The 19,946-nt window shown below is 44.7% G+C and overlaps 1 pseudogene; it reads left to right on the forward strand.

The window, feature by feature from the left end:
- Positions 1-9,678: 9,678 nt before the first annotated feature.
- LOC109238633 lies at positions 9,679-11,324 on the forward strand (annotated as a pseudogene).
- The last annotated feature ends 8,622 nt before the right edge of the window (positions 11,325-19,946 follow it).

A 19,946-nucleotide genomic window follows, 5' to 3' on the forward strand; every position in this document is an offset into this window, starting at 1 on the left:
GAGTGGGTTGCACGCCTGCAACGAGATATATGAAATGCGAGCTGATTGCACGCCTGCAACGAGATATATGAAATGGGATCGGGTTGCACGCCTACAACGAGATATTTGAAATGGGATCGGGTTGCACGCCTGCAACAAGATATATGAAATGGGATCGGGTTGCACGCCTGCAACAAGAAAGAGATGAAAGTGAATACTGTGTTTGTTTCTCTTATTCTTGTTAGCAATTGAATTTTGGTTTCTTTACATTCCTCTTTGGTATTCTGTTGTTATTTGGTACTCCCCGCAGAATGCTTTTCCCCTCCCGTCTTTAACTGTAAATATCTGCCTTTATTTTCCGCTGAATATGATTTAACTGCACAGGTTTATTTGGTAGTCTGGTCCTAGCCTCGTCACTACTTTGCCGAGGTTAGGCTAAGCACTTACCAGCACATGGGGTCTGTTGTGCTGATACTACACTCTGTACTCTTTTGTGTAGATCCCGATACTGTAGCTTTTGGACCGCAGTGAGGTTGCTGCTTCCAGTTCATCAGGCGACCCGAGGTAGTCCTGCAGGCATCCGCAGGCCTTGGCGTCTCCTTCTATCCTTTCATTCTGTTTCTTTTATGTATCTCAGAGACAACATTGTATTTATCTTTCGAACCCTTATTTGTAGTATTATTATACAGTGTGTGAAATTGTGATACCAGTTCTAGGTAGTTTATGTTATGGATCGGTATTGGCAACATTGTTAAAATATTGCATTTCAGTCTTCCGCTTATTAAGTTACGCTGATTATTTAATGTTGGTTCTTAATTGTTAAAGGATTAAAATGGGAAAAAGGTAAAAGTACAAATGGTTGGCTTGCCTAGCTTTCACTAGTAGGCGCCATCACGACTCCCGGGGGTGGAAAATCTGGGTTGTGACAAGTTGGTATCAGAGCTCTAGGTTACTTAGGTCTCACAATCACGGACAAGCTTAGTAGAGTTTGAGGGATCGGTACGGAGACGTCGGTATTTATCCCTAGAGGCTACAGAGTTAGGAAAAACTTCATATTTATTCTTTCCTGTCGTGCGATTTGGTTTCTCAATGCTAATTGAACTTCTACTCCGTTCTTTCGCAGATGGCGAGAACACGCGCTTCCTCATCCACTGATCAGCAGCCCGAGCCCCAGCAACAGCTTCCACGAGGGGCAGAGGGCAAGGCCGAGGCCGTGCCAGAGACCGAGGCAGGGGCAGAGCTCAACACAGAGTAGCAGCACCAGCAGCGGAGCCTCAGGTTGAGTTTGATGATGAGGTTCCGGCCTAGGCAGTTCCGGTGGGCCCAGCTCAGGTCCCAGAGGGGTTCATTACTACCCCAGTACTCCAGGATGCTCTAGTCCGTCTAGTGGGCCTTATGGAGAGCTTCACCCGGGCAGGCTTGCTTCCTGTAGCACCAACCGTCTCCCGGGCTGGAGGAGGAGCCCAGACTCCTGCTACCTGCACTCCGGAGCAGATGGCTCCCCAGTTTCACACTCCAGCAGCTCAGCTAGTTGGAGCATTTCAGCCTGGTGTGGTAGCTCAGACCGGTGATGGAGCAACTATGTCTGCTGATGCCTTGTGGAGATTGGACAGGTTCACCAAGCTCTTCACCACCACTTTCAGCGGTGCATCTTCTGAGGATCCCAGGATTATTTAGACAGCTGTCATGAGGTTCTCAGGAACATGGGGATAGTGGAGACCAATAGGGTCGACTTTGCTGCTTTTCGCTTATCTGGATCCGCCAAGACTTGGTGGAGAGATTATTATTTTGCTAGACCAGCGGGGTCACCAGCTTTGACTTGGGATCAGTTTTCTCAGCTTTTCTTGGAGAAGTTTCTTCCTATCACTCAGAGGGAGAACTATCTGAGGCAGTTTGAGCGTCTCCAGCAGGGTTCCATGACAGTTACGCAGTACGAGACCAGATTTATTGACTTGGCCCGTCATGCTCTTCTTATACTTCCCACTGAGGGAGAGAGTGAGGAGGTTCATTGAGGGACTCATTCAGCCTATCCGATTGCAGATGGCTAAGGAGACGGGGAGTGAGATTTCTTTTCAGGAGGCGGCCAATGTGGCCAGGAGAGTTAAGATGATTCTGTCACAGGGGAGTGGTCAGGGGTCTGACAAGAGGCCTCGTCATTCAGGAAAATTCAGTGGTGCCTCATCTGGAGGCAGGGATTCTTTTGGTAGAGGCCATCCTCCTAGGCCTTTCCAGTCAGCACTTCAGGCTTCTCACGGTGCTCCAGGTGGCCGTGATTTCCATATGCAGTATTCTGATCAGCAGTCCTACAGTGCGCCGCCAGCTCCTATCGGTGCACCTCCACTTTAGAGTTTTCAAGGTCGTCAACCCCAGCAGCCAAGGGCTTGTTTTACTTGTGGCAATACGAGGCATATTACCAGATTTTTCCCTCGAGCATCGAGCAGCTCTCAGCATCAAGGTTCCCGTGCCATGGTTCAGGCACCGAGTGTTCCACAGCTCTTTCAGCCAGCTAGAGGGGGAGGTAGAGGTGCTAGATGTGGAGGTAGAGGTATTAGAGGTGGAGGTCAGGCCGCTAGGGGTGGAGGCCAGCCAGCAGGAGGCCGTCCCAGAGAGGTAGCTCCAAGTGGTGGGGCCCAGCCCCGATGTTATGCTCTACCAGCCAGGCCTGAGGCTGAGGCCTCCGATGGGTTATCACAGGTACGGTTCTGGTTTGTAGTAGGGATGCTTCAGTGCTATTTGATCCAGGGTCTACATACTCCTATGTGTCATCTTATTTTGTACCGTATTTGGTCATGCCTAGTGATTCCTTAAGTGCTCCTATATATGTGTCTACACCGGTGGGTGATTCTATTGTGGTAGATCGTGTCCATCGTTCTTGTATAGTAGTGATTGGGGGTCTTGATACTCGAGTAGATTTGTTACTTTTGGATATGGTTGATTTTGATGTCATATTGGGGATGGACTGGTTATCACCTTACCATGTTATCTTGGACTGTCATACCAAGACTGTGACCTTAGCCTTACCGGGGTTACCTCGTTTAGAGTGGAGAGGGACTCCTAGTCATCCTACCCGTAGTGTTATCTCGTATATGAAGGCTCGGCGTATGGTCGAGAAGGGGTGTTTGGCCTATTTGGCATATGTTCGTGATTCTAGTGCCGAGGTTCCTTCTATGGATTGTGTGCCTGTTGTTCGTGGGTTTCCTGAGGTTTTCCCTTCAGACCTGCCGGGTATGCCACCCGACAGGGATATTGACTTCTGCATTGATTTGGCTCCGGTCACTCAGCCCATTTCTATTCCGCCGTATCGTATGGCCCCGCCTGAGTTGAAAGAATTGAAGGAGCAGTTGCAAGACTTGCTTGATAAGGGCTTTATTAGGCCTAGTGTCTCGCCTTGGGGTGCGCCGGTGTTGTTTGTTAAGAAGAAGGACGGATCGATGAGGATGTGTATAGATTACCGGCAATTGAACAAGGTTACCATCAAGAATAAGTACCCATTGCCGAGGATTAATGATTTGTTTGACCAGCTCCAGGGTGCCCAAGTGTTTTCTAAGATCGACTTAAGATTGGGCTACCATCAGTTGAGGATTAGGGCAACCGATGTCCCTAAGAAAACGTTCCGCACTCGGTACGGGCATTATGAGTTCTTGGTGATGTCATTCGGATTGACAAATGCCCCAGCAGCTTTCATGGATTTGATGAACCGAGTGTTCAGGCCTTATTTGGATTCCTTCGTGATCGTCTTCATAGATGATATTTTGATTTATTCCCGCAGCCGGGAAGAGCATGAGCAGCATTTGAGAGTGGTTCTCCAGACCTTGAAGGATAGTCAGTTGTATGCTAAGTTTTTGAAGTGCAAGTTCTGGTTGAGCTCAGTTGCATTCTTGGGCCATGTTGTATCAGTAGAGGGTATTCAGGTGGATCCGAAGAAGATAGAGGCAGTCAAGAACTGGCCTCGACCCACATCAGCTATAGAGATCCGGAGTTTCTTGGGTTTGGCAGGCTATTACCGTTGGTTTGTGGAGGGGTTTTCATCTATCGCAGCCCCGATGACCAGGTTGACCTAGAAGGGTGCCCAGTTCAGGTGGTCGGACGAGTGTGAGGCGAGCTTTCAGAAGCTCAAGATAGCTTTGACTACGGTGCCAGTGTTGGTTTTACCCATAGGTCAGGGCCATATACAGTTTATTATGACACATCTCGTATTGGACTTGGTGCGGTGTTGATGCAGGATGGCAAGGTCATTGCATATGCTTCGCGGTAGTTGAAGATTTATGATAAGAACTATCCAGTCCATGATTTGGAGTTAGCAGCCATTGTTCACACGTTGAAGATTTGGAGGCACTATTTGTATGGCGTGTCATGTGAGGTGTTCACAGATCACAAGAGTCTACAGTATAAGCAAAAGGAGCTAAACTTGAGGCAGAGAAGGTGGTTGGAGCTCTTAAAAGACTATTATATCACCATTTTATATCATCTGGGAAAGGCCAATGTGGTGGCCAATGCTTTGAGTAGAAAGTCAGCCAGTATGGGCAGTCTTTCGTATATTCCGATCGGTGAGAGACCGCTTGCATTAGATGTTCAGGCTTTGGCCAATCAGTTCGTGAGGTTGGATGTCTCTGAGCCCAGCCGTGTGTTAGCTTGTACAGTCGCTCGTTCTTAATTATTTGAGCGCATCCGAAATCGGCAGTACGATGATCCTCATTTGTGTGTTCTCAGGGACACAGTGCGGCACGGAGGTGCCAAGCAGGTTACAGTTGGAGATGATGGAGTTTTGAGGCTGCAGGGTCGAGTTTGTGTGCCTAATGTGGATGGACTTCGAGAGTTGATTTTAGAGGAGGCCCATAGTTCCTGGTACTCTATTCATCCGGGCGCCGCCAAGATGTATCAGGATTTGCGGCACCATTATTGGTGGAGGAGGATAAAGAAGGATATTGTTGCATATGTGGTTTGGTGTTTGAATTGTCAGCAGGTAAAGTACGAGCATCAGAGACCTGATGGTTTGTTCCAGAAGATTGAAATTCCTAAGTGGAAGTGGGAGCGTATCACTATGGACTTTGTTGTTGGACTCCTACGGACTCAGAAGAAGTTCGATGCAGTGTGGGTTATTGTTGATAGGCTGACCAAGTCAGCGCATTTCATTCCTATGGCAGTCTATTCTTCTGAGAGGTTAGCTGAGATTTATATCCGGGAGATTGTTCGCCTTCATGGTGTGCCCGTGTCTATCATTTCGAACCGAGGTACGCATTTTACCTCGCATTTCTGGAGGGCAGTTCAGCGTGATTTGGGCACACGGGTTGAGTTGAGCACAACATTTCATCCTCAGACGGACTGGCAGTCTGAGCGTACCATTCAGATTTTGGAGGACATGCTCCGGGCTTGTGTTATTGACTTCGGAGGCTCGTTGGATCAGTTTTTGCCTTTAACGGAGTTTTCCTACAACAACAGTTACCAGTCGAGCATTCAGATGGCTCCCTATGAGGCTTTATATGGTAGGCGGTGTCGGTCGCCGGTTGGTTGGTTTGAGCTGGGAGAGGCTCGGTTGTTGGGTACGAATCTAGTACAGGATGCCTTGGACGATGTCAGGATCATTCAGGATAGGCTTCGTACAGCTCAGTCCAGGAAAAAGAGTTATGCCGACCGTAAGGTTCGCGTGTGGCATTCATGGTCGTCGAGCGGGTATTACTTCGGGTGTCGCCTATGAAAGGCGTGATGAGATTTGGTAAGAGAGGCAAGCTTAGCCCTAGGTTCATTGGCCCGTTTGAGATTCTTGATCGAGTGGCAGAGGTGGCTTACAGACTTGCGTTGCCGCCGAGTTTATCAGCTGTCCACCCAGTGTTTCATGTGTCCATGCTTGGAAGTATCACGGTGATCCATCCCACGTGTTAGATCTCAGCAGTGTCCAGTTGGACAAGGACTTGTTCTATGAGGAGGAGTCGGTAACCATTTTAGATCGGCAGGTTCGTAAGTTGAGATCGAAGAGTTTCCCTTCTGTTCGTGTTCAGTGGAGAGGTCAGCCTGCTGAGGCATCGACCTGGGACTCTGAGTCCGATATGCGGAGCAGATATCCCCATCTTTTCTTCGACTCAGGTACTTCCTTCTTATGTCCGTTCGAGGACAAACGGTTGTTTTAGAGGTGAAGGATGTGATGACCCTTTTGGGTCATCACTTGTTTTGGAAATAAATTCTGTGTTCCGAGGCCTTAAAACCTCCTTTTTATCTCACCTTGGTTTGCGTGCGCAGTCTGGGCATGTATCCGGAGAGCCATTATGTGAAAATTTGTGAAAAATGATGAGTTTTGCTTTTAAAATAAATTTAGGTTGACTTCGGACAACATTTTGGGTAAACGGACCCGAACCCGTGATTTGACGGTCCCTTAGGGTCCGTAGGAAAATATGAGACTTGAGCGTATGCCTAGAATCAAATTCCGAGGTCCCAAGCCTGAGAAATGAATTTTTGAAGAAAATTGTTTAAGTGAAATTCTTAGAGTTTTTGGAAATTTGAATGTAATTGAATTTGATGGTATCGGGCCCGTATTTTGGTTCTGGAGCCCGGTACAGGTCTTATATGTGATTTAAGTTGAGCCTGTAAAATTTGGTAAGAAACGGACCTGAAATGACGTGAATCGGACCTTATTTGAGGAAATTGGAAATTTTGATGTTCTTAATTCATAGTGGTTGATGTTATTTTGATGATTTGATCGCACGAGCAAGTCCGTATGATACTTTTGGACTTGCGTGCATGTGTGGTTTGGAGCCCCGAGAGCTCGGGTGAGTTTTGGATAGTCCACGGAGTGCATTTAGACTTAGAAAATATAACTGTTGCAGGTTCAGAGAAGTTGCAGGTCTCTGAACTAGGCTCCGCGGTCCGAATGGTTTCTCGCGACCACGCTGGGATTTATGCGGTCTGCGGTGAGCAAGGCCAAGCCTTTCGCGGCCGCGCTCGATATTTCGCGGTCCGTAGTGGAGCTCCGCGGCCGCAATCCGTTTTATGCGGTCCGCAGTGAGGGTCTGAGAGGGGTATATAAACGGGACTTTTCAGTTATTTTACCATTTTCATAAACCTAAAACATAAAGGGCGATTTTTCAAGCACTCTTTCTTTCCCCAAAACATAAGTAAGTGATTTTAAACTCATTTCTTTCACTTCTTAACTTCTTTTTACAAGATTTCATCCTAGAATCTAGGGTTTTCATGGTGGAATTGGGAATTTTAGGTAAAAACCTAAGAATATTGAAATTTGGGGATTTAGACCTCAGATTGAGGTCGGATTCCAAAACGAATTATATATCCGGGCTCGGGGGTAAATGGATAATCGAGTTTTGGTATGAATTTTGGGTTTGGACCAAGCGGGCCCGGGGGTCGATTTTTGACTTTTGGGGAAAACATTTGAAAACCCATTTTCATGCATTAGAATTGATTCATTTAGCATTTATTAATGGTATTAATTAAATTGTGGCTAGATACAAGAGAGTTTGTGGTGGAAACAAGAGGTAAAGCGGTAGTTGAGGCTTGAATTATGTTCGTGGCATCGAGGTAAGTGTTTGGTCTAACCTTAGCTTGAGGAATTAGGAGTTGTGTCTTAACTGCTATGTGTTAATTGTTGAGTACGACGTATAGGCATGGTGACGAGTGTCTATAAGTTAGTGTCAAGCATGCCCGTGAGTCTTATACTATGATTAATATGACTCTGTTTGTAATGTCTATGCCTTATGTGAGGATTTCTATTGTTGAACGAGACTTGTGGTAGTAATGTTGATAATTGAACCTTGATGAGTTGAATTGAGTTTTGAAGTAAATGTGAAAAAAGAGAAGAGCATTATGACGTTATCTCCCTTGCCGGGATGTTTGTTTTTTATGTTATCTCCCTTGTCGGGATGTTGTTGCCTTTAATGTATTCTCCTTTGCTGGGATGTTATTGCTTTTGATATTGTTTCCCTTGCCGGGATATGATTGTTGTTATACTCTTGTTCCCTTGCCAGGATTCTTTTGTGACTGATGTTGATATATGAAATGGGAGCGGGTTGCACGCCTGCAATGAGATATATGAAATGGGAGTGGGTTGCACGCCTGCAACGAGATATATGGAATGGGAGCGGGTTGCACGCCTGCAATGAGATATATGAAATGGGAGCAGGTTGCACGCTTCCAACGAGATATATGAAATGGGATCGGGTTGCACGCCTGTAACAAGATATATAAAATAGGATCGAGTTGCACGCCTGCAACAAGATATTTGAACTGGGATCGGGTTCCATGCCTGCAACTAGAAAGAGATGAAAGTGAATACTGTGTTTGTTTCTCTTATTCTTGTTAGCAATTGAATTTTGGTTTCTTTACATTCCTCTCTGGTATTCTGTTGTTATTTGGTACTCCCCGCAGCATGCTTTTCCCCTCCTATCTTTAACTGTAAATATCTGCCTTTATTTTTCGCTGTATATGATTTAACTACACAGGTTTATTTGGTAGGCTGGTCCTAGTCTCGTCACTACTTCGCCGAGGTTAGGCTAGGCACTTACCAGCACATCGGGTCGGTTGTGCTGATGCTACACTCTGCACTCTTTTGTGCAGATCCCGATACTGTGGCTTTCGGACCATAGTGAGCTTGTTGCTTCCAGTTCATCAGGCGACCCGAGGTAGTCCTGCAGGTGTCCGCAGGCCTATGCGTCTCCTTCTATCCTTTCATTCTGTTTCTTTTATGTATCTTAGAGATAGCATTGTATTTATCTTTCGGACACTTATTTGTAGTATTCTTAGACAGTCTGTGAAACAATGACACCAGTTCTGGGTAGTTTATGTTATGGATCGGTATTGGCATCATTGTTAAAATATTGTATTTCAGTTTTTCGCTTATTAAATTACGTTGATTATTTATTGCTGGTTCTTAATTGTTAAAGGATTAAAATGGGAGAAAGGTAAAAGTATAATTAGTTGGCTTGCCTAGCTTTCACTAGTAGACGCCATCACAACTCCCAGGGGTGGGAAATCCGGGTCGTGAGATGTGGTGCCAGGACTATTGCTTGAAGCAGTTTGAAAATGGTGGGTATATAATGATTCCATGGCTATTTGAGTGAGTTTGTTAATGCGGGTTAATTGTTTGAAAGATAAAAAAATTTTGTGGGGTCAGAGGCCGAATACATTGGTGGTTCTTAGTCTTGATCTTATTATAATTAGATAGTTCTAAATTTGGACGAAATGCTTTAATTTTCGAATAAGAAGGAATGTACCAAAAGATGCTTCATCACCTTTGTTGTCAAAGATTCATGTGAACAAGGTTGGTCCGTTGCAAGGATGACGGAAGGAGTAGGAATGAAATTGAGTTGGACTACTCGGAAGCCATTCCTATATAATGATGTGTGTGTGCACGCGCACGTGCTTGAGAGAGGGAGAGATGATTTTTTATTCCTCTCTTGTGCCTTCTGAGTGCACCTTTCTGGAGATTCATCTGCTCACTCATCTCATCCAACTCTGTAGAATCATCCCTAAACTTTCATATGTTCTTCTCATTTTCCTGCGAAGTAGGTCGTACAATTGGTACAGCAGTGTACTGAGGTACTTGTCTTGAAATTCTACTTCATACACTCATTTCTGCTAATCTATTGGTTTCAAGAGTTTCTACTGCAGTGATATCTGAAATAACATTCTTACTTGCTCTCCTCCTCATTCTGTACAACCAATTAGTTAGTATAATTTGACTATGATAGACCTGCAATGAGCAGCATGTTGATTCTCTCAAGAGACCTGCAATGTTTGTATGGCCATCTCCCTTGTGTGCAGGTTGGTCCACTTTAACTTTATTTCATGAATTCGCCATTTTAATTGATCTTTCGATCTCTTAATGATCTTATAACTAAAAGGATAACAAACACCCTTAATTATGTTTTCCTGCCCAGCTACTGCTAGAAAGAGGAGCTTCTTTGGAGCCTAAGGATGAAGATGGAGCAATCCCATTGCATGATGCTTGTGCTGGCGTTATGTCATATGCCTCAAAGTTCATAGTGATATTTCATTGTCACAACTATCATCTATTGTCATATCTGTGCATTTCATCAATTCATTTCTACAAAGAGGATTTGACTTTTAACAGGATACACGGAGATAGCCCAACTGCTGATCAACAGCGCTCCTGACCCTGAATGTGCGAAGAGGATGTTGGACTTTGTTGATGTAGAAGGTGATACGGTAAGGGTTCTTAAATTTTCTTTTTTGATTTTAGTTTTGCGGAACTAAACAGTACAGAAGCATCTTGTCGCTAATCGTGTTTGGTTGATTTTGAAAAGCCTCTCCATCATGCTTCCAGAGGTGAACATGTAACTGTCGTCAGGTTATTACCAGCTTCAGGGGCTTGTCCTACTAGGACCAATATATATGGAAAGGTTAGCAGCTAATGTAACATTTTGTTGACTTAGCATGTGTAGTGTAACGACCCAACCGAGTGATTGCACTTCGCTCGGTTGTTTAAGGGCATGAGTAGCTCCGTATGATTTGTTATGACTTATGTGAATCGTTGGTATTGGGTTTTCAGGTTATCCGGAATTGATTAGGGATAATAGTCTTAGCTTGAAGCTTTAAATTGGAAAGGTTTGACCAAGTTTTGACTTTTTAGTAAACGATCTCGGATTTGGATTTTTATGGTTTGATTAGTTCCATTAGGTGATTTTGGACTTGGGAGCGTGTCCTGAATGTAATCTGGAGGTCCGTGGCAGAATTTGGCATTTTTGGGTCGACCGTGGAAAAATTTGATATCGGGGTCGGAATGGAATTTCGGAAGTTGGAGTAGGTTTATAGTGTCATATGTGGCGTGTGTGCAAAATTTCAGGTCATTCGAAGGTGATTTCGTAGGTTTCAGCGTAGTTTGCAGAATTTGGAAGTTTAGAAGTTCTTAAGCTTGAATCTGAGGGTGATACGGTGTTTTGATGTTGTTTTGAGTGTTCGGAAGGTTCGACTAAGTTCGTACGTATATATGTGACTTGTTGATATTATTGGTTGAGTCCCCGAGGGCCTCGGGATGAATTCGGATGGTTAACAGAGGATTTGGAAATGGAATAAGGCAGCTGAAGCTGCTGCTTCTGATGCTTCCGCACCTGTGGAGTGGGAACTGCAGGTGCGAGGGCGCAGATGCGCAAGGTGAACCGCAGATGCGGAATTCGGAAAGCTGAGGCTAGAACTGCAGGTGCAAAGGGTGGAGCGCAGAAGCGGTTTCTGAGGGAATAAGTGGGAACCGCACCTGCGATGATTTTTCCGTAGGTGCGGCAGAAGCGACTATTAGACCGCAGATGCGAAAGTTCTGGACAGAAAGTATAATTGTAGACTTCGCGAATTTTGGGTCATTCTTCAGCATTTTATCTGGTTTTTGAGCTTTTGGGAGCAATTTGAAGAGGGATTCAAGGGGGATTTCATTGAGGTAAGTAATTTGAGCCCTAATACTCGTGTTTATGGTTATTTCCCATTGTTTAATCATGTAATTAGTGGTGATTAAGGTTAAAATGAGGGGTTAGGGCTTGGGATTTTCGAGAGTTTGATTGAGGATTTGAGGGGTCAAATGGAGTCGGATTTTGATAAATCTTGTATGTATGGAATCGTGAGTGAAAGTGGTTTCTAGTTTTGTGACTTCTGTCGGATTCTAAGACGTGAGACCGGGGGCCGGGTTTGAGAAGATTTCGGGATTTGTGCCTAATTTGCTAGTTTTTCTTATGGAATTCATTCCATTAGCGCATTTTGATGGTATTGTTCTGGTTGTGAATAGATTCGGAGCGATTGGAGGCCGAGTTAAGGGGCAAGAGTATCGCGGAGTAGATATTTGACCGATTTGAGGTAAGTAACGATTGTAAATCTAGTCCTGAGGGTATGAAACCCCGGATGTCGTATCGTTTTACTATTTTGAGGTGATGCGCATGCTAGGCGACGGGCGTGTGGGCGTGCACCGTTGGGGATGTGACTTGATCCGTCCCGTAGCAACTATAAAGTTTCGTATTTGATTGAAACTATATGATGCTTATGTGTTTTAGAAAGAGTTTCTATAAATTGGGTTGAATGCCATATTTGGGCCTTGTGCCAGAGCTGTTTGGACCCTTGGGCCCTTTTCTTACCATCCTCTCACTATTTTTCGTTAAAAACCTATACTCAGTGTTGTTACACTTATTGATTTTATAACTCAATCTCTATTACTCTGTTTTGATGCATATAAAATGTTGTTTTGGGCTGAGTACCCTGTTTTTACTGAGAGCCCAAGTGGCTTGAGAGGTTTATGACTGAGTGAGGCCGAGGGCTTGATTTAAGAGGATATTTATGGGATCAGTGCACGCCGCATCATGTTGTTTCTGATTCATGATTTAGTGAGGCCGAGGGACTTATTGATTTATGCCACGAGGTGGCTTGTTATAGCGCTTGGGCTGAACGAACCCCCCCGGAGTCTGCACACCCCCAGTGAGCGCTGGTACCCTGAGTGATATTTTGCCCAAGGGGCTGTATATGGGTGATATTTTGCCCGAGGGGCTGTATATGAGTGATGTTTTTCCCAAGGGGCTGTTTATGTTTTCATCATCACTGTTGCACTGAGCCTCAGTTTGAGAACTGTTGAAAATTACCTTCAAACAATTTTACTGAAACTGAGTTTAAACGAAATGATTTGATTCAATCTCTGCTTTTAAAAGCTTGCTGTACTTTTACTGAGATTTCATGATATGAACTCGTATGCTTTATTGCTCGTCACTGCTTCTCAGCCTTTACTTACTTTGGTTACTTACTGAGTTATCGTACTCACGTTACTCCCTGCACCTTGTGTGCAGATCCAGGTATTTCTAGACCCGATAGCGGGTGTTGATTATTCAGCTGCAGATCCATCGGAGTTAGCAAGGTAGCTGTCTTGCGATCGCAGCCCTGCTTTCCTCCTTCTTCATCTTCCCTTAGTTGATTTTAGTTATTTCCAGACTATGTTAGTCTCGATATTATCAGATAGTTGTAGTAGATGCTGATGACTAGTGACACCCCGATGTCGGGCTTTCTTGCGCGCACTTTTGTTTTGATTTACACTCCTTATGAAGGTTTTATATTAAATAGCTTTGGGAATTATCTTGAAAACGAAAATGTTGTTTGTTTTGGTAATGTGTCGGATTCCCTAGTACCACGATAGGCGCCATCATGACAGGGTTGGTTTTTGGGTCGTGACAAGTTGGTATCAGAGCCTAGGTTACATAGGTCTCATGAGTCATGAGCAGGTTCAGTAGAGTCTTGCGGATCGGTATGCAGACGTCTGTACTTATCTTCGAGAGGCTGTAGAACCCTTAGGAAACTTCACATTCTTGAATTCTTTTCATGTGGTATTGATTCAGCTTGAAGTGTAACTCTTTGAATTCCTTCCACGCATTCGTATATGCACATGAGTGCTCGGTATCAGTTGTGCATCGACAACTTGTGATTCCTGAATGAGGTGCAAGATGTGATTTCTGTGTGTTGATGTTGGGCTAGTCTGGAGGACTTGAGGCCGGGTTTTGACTGTAGCTTGAGCAATGAGGTGTTGATTGTGTGAGCGCGTGCTTGTGGACTTATATACCTGTTTCTGTCCTTATTGGTGGGATTTGTGACTGGATGACTATGGGGTGAGTATGATTTGATTGCGAGATGTGTTCAGATTGTTCGAATGTGACAAAGAAGAGTTTGCTGGAGATGTAGCAAGGACTATTGGGTGTTTGATTTCTATCTTGAGTTGGCGTATGGCCTCGAGCTATGGGTGTGTTAAAGGACCTCTCATGTAGTTTAGTTGTGGAGTGAGGTAGATATTCATTTTGTGTTATGAGTTCAGACTCAGGGGGATTAAGTGATCGCGTGATGTTTATGACGGTGGAAGGGTACAAAGAGATGTTAGTTTGAGGCATAGCAGGTGGGTTATCTCCTGCGGGGTGTCCTGAGGGCGTGTGATCCCTATGTTGTTTTGTAGTGAGTCTTCTTTTACCAGTGAATTATATGTGCTTCAGTTCGAGTTTGGATCGCGTATCAGAGTTGGCTTGACTATTACAAGGGTGAATGTGAGATTTGCAAATGATTTGAGGTATTAGATGGGTTGTGTTGCATGAGCTTATGAAGGATTTAGCTAAATCCCACTATGGCATTATGGCAGTAATAGAGTATGGGCATCGTGAGTATTGTGCGTTTTGACCTATGGCTTTGAGCCAAGTGGGGGAGTCTGCTACTGATCAGTTGATTGCACGGTTATGTGTTGTATTCGTTTCAGTTTGAGGCATACTGGTGAATCAGTTGTGGCTTACAGAGGTTGAGATCGAGGATGACTCGTGTAAAGGAAATTTTGGATAAGGGTTGTGTTATGCTTTATGGGTATATGAGAAATATTGGATGAGTTAGTTGTTGTTGTAAGGGATGTAACGTGTAGGGAGTAGGAAATCGCTCGGCTGCTTAGAAGGATGGGTTACTTCCTTAGGTTTTGCTGTACTAATAGGGCACAAGTCGTTCGACTCGTCTGATCAGTTTAATTGAGAACTGAGTAGAGTGGATGACTCCCGAGAATGGTTCTAATAGATTCAAGATTTATATGTAATAATTGGGGATCTTCAGGACATGTATTTGGCTAGAAACTGAAGTTTACATTGGAGGGTGTCAAGACTTGTGGCATTTCTATATCATTATGGATTCTACATATCAGTATCATGAAGGTGAAGGTAATGGCTTTAGATTCGCAGGAAGTCTTTCTAGGATAAGTATTTTGAATATGGTACTTTTGAGGATATTTAAGAGAGTATTCAGCGGCTTATGAGCCTTAGGGCGGTGTGGTTTTATGCTTGGATCTCGTGTGGTGAGTCTGGGTTGAGGATTGTGGTGTTATGGCTAGGAGAAGTATCAATTTGAAGGTAATTCAGAAGGAACTCGGATAGATAGGACATCTTGGTAGTAGGTTGAATCGGCATGGTAATGGGTATGATTAGTTCTTTGGGTGTGTATGAGGTATGAGTTTCTACAGGTGTTTCGTGGCAATGTCCTTGGGTTTTTGGTGGATTGCATAGCTTGGTTGAGTTAGAAGGATTCAGTCCTGACGGTTTGGTTTTGTGCCAATGGGGTTCGAGAGTTCTTGATGGTTTCTACCATGGTTAGAGATGTGTATTTTCTACTGGCGTGAGGAGCATGTGATGTATAGTGATTTTCTCCTAGATGGGATCAAATGGTCTTAGCCACAGCGTGCTCCGCAGAGTTCCCAGACTATGATTTCAGCACCAGTGCTACCCTACCTACCCAGCCAGCTAGAGGTGGAGGTTGGGGAGGTAGAGGCGGCCCTAGAGGGGGAGGCTAGGCCAGATATTTTGCCCTTCCTGCCCGTACCGAGGCTGTCGCCTCCGATTCTGTCATCACAGGTACTATCCTGGTCTATCATAGAGATGCATCGGTTCTATTCGATCCAGGCTCCACTTATTCTTATGTGTCCTCTTATTTTTCCCCGTATTTGGGCGTATCTCAGGATTCTTTGAGTTCTCCTGTTTATGTTTCTACTCTTGTTGGAGATTCTCTTGTTGTGGACCGCATTTATCGGTCGTGTTTGATTGCTCTTAGTGGTTTTAAGACCAGAGCAGATTTGTTATTGCTCAGCATGATAGACTATGATGTTATTCTGGGCATGGACTGGTTGTCGCCCCATTATGCTATTCTTGATTGTCACGCGAAAACCGTGACGCTTGCTATGCCAGGTGTACCGCGAGTAGAGTGGAGGGGTACCTTAGATCATACTTCCAGTAGAGTTATTTCATTTCTTAAGGCTCAACGTATGGTTGAGAAGGGGTGTGACGCGTATCTAGCTTATGTGAGAGATGTCAGTAATGATACCCCTATAGTTGATTCAGTCCCAGTTACACGGGATTTCTCTAATGTGTTTCTAGCTGATCTTTCGGGCATGCCGCCCGATAGAGACATTGATTTTGGCATTGATCTGTTGCCGGGCACTTAGCCCAGTTCTGATCCTCCGTACTATATGGCTCCTCCTGAGTTGATGGAGCAGTTACAGGAATTGCTTGATAAGGGTTTCATTCGGCCCAGTGTATCACCTTGGGGTGCTCCTGTCTTGTTTGTTAAGAAAAGGATGGTTCTATGCGTATGTGCATTGATTATCGCCAGTTGAACAAAGTTACAGTGAAGAACCGTTATCCTTTGCCTCGTATTGATGACCTTTTTGATCAGTTACAAGGTGCACGAGTATTTTCTAAGATTGACTTGCATTCTGGCTACCATCAGTTGAAGATTCGGGAGCCAGATATCCCGAAGACTGCCTTCAGGACTCGTTATGGTCATTACGAGTTCCTTGTTATGTCATTTGGGCTGACCAATGCCCCAGCAGCCTTTATGCATTTGATGCACAGTGTGTTTCGGCCACATCTTGACTCATTTGTCATTGTCTTTATTGATAACATTCTGGTATACTCCCGCAATCGGGAAGATCATGAATAACACCTGAGGACAATGCTTCAGACCTTGAGAGAAAAGCAGTTATATGCAAAGTTCTCGAAAGGTGAGTTATGGTTGGATTCTGTGGCATTCTTGGGTCACGTGGTATCGAGTGAGGGGATAAAGGTGGATCCGAAGAAATTGGAAGCAGTGAAGAGTTGGCCCAGACCATCCTCAGCTATAGAGATCCGTAGCTTTCTTGGCTTGGCGGGTTATTACCGTCGATTTGTTGAGGGAATTTCATCCATTGCAGCACCTATGACCAGGTTGACCCAGAAGGGTGCTCCGTTCTAGTGGACGGAAAAGTGTGAGGCGAGCTTCCAGAATCTCAAGACAGCTTTAACTACAGCCCCAGTTTTGATGTTGCCTATCGGGTCGGGGTCTTATACTGTCTACTGCGATACCTTGAAGATTGGCCTTGGAGTGGTATTGATGCAGGACGGTAGGGTGATTGCCTACGCATCCAGACAGTTGAAGGTACATGAGAACAATTATCCTGTCCATGATCTCGAGTTAGCTGCTATTGTTCACGCCTTGAAGATCTGGCGTCATTATTTGTACGGTGTGCCTTGTGAGATTTATACTGATCACCGAAGTTTGCAGCATCTGTTCAAGCAAAAGGACCTTAATTTGCGTTAGAGGAGGTGGTTAGTGCTGCTGAAGGACTATGATATCACTATTTTGTATCACCCGGGCAAGGCCAATATAGTGGCCGATGCCTTGAGTCGCCGGGCGAAGAGTTGAGTTTGGATTATTTACCAGCAGCGGAGAGGCCCATGGCGATGGATTTTCAGGCCTTAGCCAGCCAGTTTTTGAGATTGGATCTTTCGGAGCCTAGTCGGGTCCTTGCTTGTGTGGTTTCTTGGTCTTCCTTGTTTGATCGTATCCGGGAGCGCTAGTTTGATGACCCTTATTTGCTTATCCTCAAGGAAAAGGTTCTGCGAGGAGATGCCAGAGATGTGACTATTGGTGATGACGGGGTATTGAGGATGCAGGGTCGGGTTTGTGTACCCAATGTTGATGGGCTTCGGGAGTTGATTCTAGAGGAGGCCTATAGTTCACGGTATTCCATTCATCCGGGTGCCGCGAAGATGTATCAAGATTTGAGGCAACACTATTGGTGGAGGCGGATGAAGAAAGATATAGTTGGGTTTATAGCTCGGTGCCTCAATTGTCAGCAGGTAAAGTATGAGCACTAGAGACCGGGTGGATTGCTTCAGCAGATAGAGATTCCGGAGTGGAAGTGGGAGCGGATCACCATGGACTTCGTAGTTAGGCTCCCACGGACTTCGAGAAAGTTCGATGCCATTTGGGTGATTGTGGATTGCTGACCAAGTCCGCACACTTCATTCCTGTGTGTACCACCTATTTTCCGGAGCGGTTGGCGGAGATTTATATCTGGGAGATTGTCCGTCTGCATGGTATTCCAGTTTCCATTATTTCAGATAGAGGTACTCAGTTCACATCGCGGTTCTGGAGGGCCGTACAACATGAGTTGGGTACTCGGGTGAAGTTGAGTACGGCATTTCACCCCTAGACGGACGGACAGTCCGAGCGCACTACTGAGATTCTTGAGGATATGCTCCGTGCGTGTGTGATTGAGTTTGGAGGGTCTTGGGATCAGTTCTTGCCATTGGCAGAGTTTGCCTACAATAACAGTTATCAGTCCAGCATTCAGATGGCACCGTATGAGGCCTTGTACGGTAGGCAGTGTAGATCCCCAGTGGTTGGTTTGAGCCGGGTGAGGCTAGATTATTGGGCACAGACTTGGTACAAGATGCTTTGGAGAAGGTTAAGGTGATTCAGGATAGACTCCGTACAACCTAGTCCAAACAGAAGAGTTATGCGGACCGGAAGGTTTGTGATGTTTCCTATATGGTTGGAGAGCGAGTTTTGCTGCGGGTTTCGCCTATGAAGGGCGTTATGAGATTCGGGAAGAAAGGGAAATTGAGTCCGAGGTTTATTGGCCCTTTGAGATATTGCGGCGTGTTGGGGAGGTTGCTTGTGAGCTTGCCTTACCTCCCAGCTTGGCAGGAGTTCATCCGGTATTTCACGTTTCGATGCTCCGAAGGTATCACGGTGATCCATCCCACGTGTTGGACTTCAGCACTGTCCAATTGGACAAGGACTTAACCTATGAGGAGGAGCAGGTAGCTATTCTAGACCGGCAGGTTCGTCATTAGAGATAGAAGAAGTTCCCTTCAGTTCGTGTTCAATGGAGAGGTCAGCCTGCCGAGGCAGCTACCTGGGAGTCCGAGTCCGATATGCGGAGTCGATATCCCCATCTTTTCCCCGACTCAGTTACTTCTTTTCTATGTCCGTTCGAGGATGAACGGTTGTTTTAGAGGTGGAGGATGTGATGACCCAAAAGGTCATCACTTGAATTACAAGTCAATTCTGTGTTCCGAGGTCTTAAAAACCTCCTTTTATCTCACCTCGATTTGTGTGCGCATTCCGGGCGTATATTCGGAATGCTTTTATGTGAAAATTTGTTAAGAATTCTAATTTTGCCTTTAAAAATTGAATTTAAGTAGACTTCGGTCAATATTTTGAGTAAACAGACCCGGACCCGTGATTTGACGGTCCCGGAGGGTCTGTTGTCAAATATGGGACTTGGACATATGCCCGGATAAGCAACGAGATTAACCTAGTGTTTGGTAGCAGACCTCAGTAACGATAAATCAAAGTAAGAGTTATGGCAGTAAAGTCATACGGATGGACACACGGATCTATGAAATAAGGTATAACAATATATTTAAGTTCAACAAAGTACCGAGCGAAGAACTTCAGTATACATATAGATTCCCAGAGGGACGTCTTATCAAGCTCTATATATATTTACAAAGTGAGGCCTAGAGATTGGCTAAAAGCCGGAGGAAAAAGGACATAAAAGGTTAGAGTCGTACAGGCTGCATGATAGAAGGTAGCAACAGTTACAAGATTGGAAGGATTCCGACCACAAGTCATGGTATGAGAAAGAGGCCTAAAGGGGGGAATGCCCTGGCCTTTGGAATTATTCACAGAACAATTGCCTAGATGGCAAGGAGAGTACTAAAGTATTCGGAAGACATACGTTATGTAAATGATAAGTACATCAGTCAACATTCAAGGACGAATGTTCCAAAGGGGGGAATGATGTTACACCCTATGTTTTCGTACGTGAATGTACGCCATAAGTAAATGGATAACGGCTCGGAAATGAGATGTTACATACCGCATTTTCTTACGTTAAAGTTTCATCGTAAGTTAATCGACGTAAGCTCGGGAATGAGATTATAAGTATTATGCTATTTCAAGCAAGTGATAAATAAATTTGTGAAGGTGAGAGGGTGAGCGAATTGAAGAAAATGAGTTTCGTCGAAGTTTGACATTTTGGATAAAATACGGTCTAAGCTATAATACCCTGTATTTACGAACTAGTGCCATAAAAGGTACCACATGACCATGATAGTAAACATGTATAAAGTGTGTTAAAAGTGAGTGATATTTTAAGTAAATTGAGATAATTTTTAATTATGTGGATAATTGGTTAATTATCG

The sequence above is a fragment of the Nicotiana attenuata genome, unplaced genomic scaffold (genome assembly GCF_001879085.1).
Source record: "Nicotiana attenuata strain UT unplaced genomic scaffold, NIATTr2, whole genome shotgun sequence".
Classification (NCBI taxonomy): Eukaryota; Viridiplantae; Streptophyta; class Magnoliopsida; order Solanales; family Solanaceae; genus Nicotiana; species Nicotiana attenuata.